The 3,125-nt window shown below is 32.0% G+C and overlaps 1 protein-coding gene across 1 annotated transcript in view; it reads right to left on the bottom strand.

Annotated features, from left to right (window-relative positions):
• Positions 1-2,728: 2,728 nt before the first annotated feature.
• Positions 2,729-3,125, bottom strand: part of LOC147007420 (uncharacterized) — a 2,721-nt gene continuing 2,324 nt past the window's right edge. Inside the window, exon 3 of the mRNA XM_085867170.1 lies at positions 2,729-3,125. This exon is cut by the window's right edge and continues 792 nt beyond it. The gene's annotated coding sequence lies outside the window, so the exon portion shown is untranslated.

Here is a 3,125-nt window from a genome sequence, read left to right as displayed (position 1 = left end):
AATTAAATTCCAAGTGTTGTGGTCAATTATGTCTATATGTGTTATTTAAACTCAACAAAAATAAAAAATTTTATGATATTATTTTTAATCTAATATAAATGACTTATGTTGGTAAAGATGGTTCTATCTTTGGTGTATCTCAAGAACTGGATATTGATTTATCAAATTATTATACAAAGGCACAGGCTGAACGACATAAATATAATATAAACAAAAATATTAACATGAAAAATGCTCATAAATTAAAAAATTATCCAAGCCCGACTGACGCGAATGACTTGGTGAGATTAAGCGATTTATCACAATATATATACTTAAATAAAACGGCTGTGTATTCCAAAGATACAGAAGTGTTGATATTATCTCCAGGTCATACAGAATTCACAGTTCGAATTAAAATAAATTTTTATGAAGAAGGGCGTATCGTTTGTATGAGAATAGAACAATGGGGGTATGATATGAATGATTTAGGGTATAATTGGTCATTTAAAATTAACCTCGAAGACCTGGAACAATTAAATCAGTCTCGTAAGGAAGAATATTATGCACTTGGTATCGAGAATGAGTTTTGTGGAGCCACGATTAGTAAACAACAAATAAAAGAATTTAATAAGGGTAAATATAATAATGGTTTTGCCCTTGTTTATCTCATGAAAACAGAAAAAAACAGGATTATATATAATAAGTAAGGAAATACAAAATGATTTAACTATGGGAAGATGGGGAGGTGTTTCGTGCCATAATATTATTCTAACATATATTTCTAATACATAAATGACAGCAAGAAGGCTTCAAGAAAATTATCATTTCTGTGTCCAAGCATACCTTCAAGAAAAGGGTATTCGTTATTTTAATAAATATGTTCTACAACATAAGAATGAGGTATTTTCAATAAAAGATTGGCATTATGCTGATGTTGATAAACCGACAACTTTAGATTTAATTAGAATGTTAAATAATGAAAAAATTATAAGGTTAAGAAAAGGTAAGGCTCTTTTAGAAATTCAAAAGAAATTTTATTGGTTTCCTGTTGTAAAAAATTATTTTGGATACAGGAATAACAAGAAATCCTGATGAATATATGTATAATATTCTATGGGGTGTAAACGATTCAAGGATAGTAAGGGATGAGGAAGTAGTTGAAGAAGAGAGGGAAGAGGAGGAAAAGGAGAAGGAGGAGAGGGAGAAGAAAGAGAAGGAGGAAAAGGAGAAGAGAGAGAAGGAGGAAAGAGAGAATAGAGAGAGGGAGGAAAGAGAGAAGAGAGAGAGGGAGAAGAAAGAGAAGGAGGAAAGAGAGAATAGAGAGAGGGAGGAAAGAGAGAAGAGAGAGAGGGAGAAGAAAGAGAAGGAGGAAAAGGAGAAGAGAGAGAAGGAGGAAAGAGAGAAGAGAGAGAGAATGAATAAATATCAAAATATGGAAACCAGTGAGATTCAAAAAAGATTGGTGGTATTACAGAAAATAACTCAACCTACCGAGGAGGAAAACAAAGAATTGACAAGTCTATTTGCAATACTTTCGACAAGACTATTAGCATCGACAAGATATGGATTTTAATTCAAGTTTTTCATTTTTTTTTCTTAAATAAATGGAGGAGAGAGTGAAGGCATTTCTAAGGATTCTTTATGTTTTAAAAATTAAGATTCAAATGTGCATGTTGGAAACTAAAAAGGTTTTTGCACTCTGCAGGAATTTTTCTCATAAATAAATGAGTTATTGTCTCAAATGTAAAAAGAAAACTAATACTAAAAATATTTCATATATTAAAAGTAAAAATAACAGGGTTATACAAAAAGGTATATGTTCGGTGTGTGGTTCAAAAAAATCAATTTATCTCCAAACACAAACTCGGAGGAGATATACAAAAGTTTTTATCAGGAAGTAAATTTACAACTACTGGAATACCAGGGGAATTACATCTTCCAGGGTATTCTTTCTGTGGTCCAGGCACAAACTTGGATAAAAGATTAGATGAGGCAGACAATCCTAAATCCTGGAGTAAACCAATCAATAGAGTTGATGAAGTGTGCATGAGACACGATATTGATTATGGGAATACCACAACGTTGGAAGAAAAGCATGAAGCCGATAGAGAAATGTTGTATAATTTGTCTCTGATACAAAATCCAACCTTGAGAGAAAAAGTTGATAGGTTCATCGTGAAGAAGATGATTAGTGCTAAATTGAAACTTGGACTTGGAAATTCAAAAAACTTATAGGCTCTAATGATGCCATTAAGACTGAAGAGCAATTAGCTGATGAATTACATAAACCAATATTCACAAAGTTTCAGAGAAGGAAAGTTTATTCCAAGGAAGTTGATTATATCTGGTCTGCTGATTTGATTGAACTCAATAATGATAAGGGGTACAAGTATGCTTTAACCGTTATTGATTTGAGGAGTAGATATGCGTGGGTTGTCCCTTTAAAAAACAAAACAGGTAATACTCTTATGTTAGCTTTTCAACAGATATTTAATAAAAGTAAGAGAAAACCTAAAAAATTGTGGACTGATGAGGGTAGAGAGTTTTATAACAAGACATTTATGAATTTTCTAAAAAATAACAGTATTACATTATACAGTACCTTTAATGAAGGGAAGGCAGTTGTTGTTGAACGTTTTAATCGTACCTTAAAAGAGAGACTATATAAAAAATTCACACAACTCGGTTCACAACAATGGTCATCTTTTATTCAGGATATTGTGGATAAGTATAATGACACGATTCACACGTCAACAAATATGAAACCATCAGAAACATTTACAAAATTAAAATATGAAAAAGAGATTAATGTCAGAAAACCTAAGTTCAAAGTTGGTGATATCGTAAGAATATATAGGTGGAAATCTCATTTTGAAAAGGGTTTTACTGAACGATGGACGAAAGAACTTTTTAAAATTGTTGATGTAATAGATACAGTTCCTTGGACTTATAAAATATATGATTTGGAAGGGGAAGAGATTTTAGGTTCATTTTATTCACAGGAATTACAAAAGACAAAACTAAGCAGATAATACACCTTTGTGGACACTCGAGGGCCAAGTCCGAGGTGTACAAGTATATAATGTGTGTCAAGGGGTGGACGTTCTTAGATCTGTGAACCCCAAACACAGAATCCTCAACTG

The sequence above is a fragment of the Eptatretus burgeri genome, unplaced genomic scaffold (assembly GCF_056783735.1).
Source record: "Eptatretus burgeri isolate ZD-2024b unplaced genomic scaffold, Ebu_testis_v1 Ebu_testis_scaffold_180, whole genome shotgun sequence".
NCBI classification, from domain to species: Eukaryota; Metazoa; Chordata; class Myxini; order Myxiniformes; family Myxinidae; genus Eptatretus; species Eptatretus burgeri.
The sequence above is the reverse complement of the archived record's forward strand: the minus strand, read 5'-3'. Positions and strand labels throughout refer to the sequence as shown.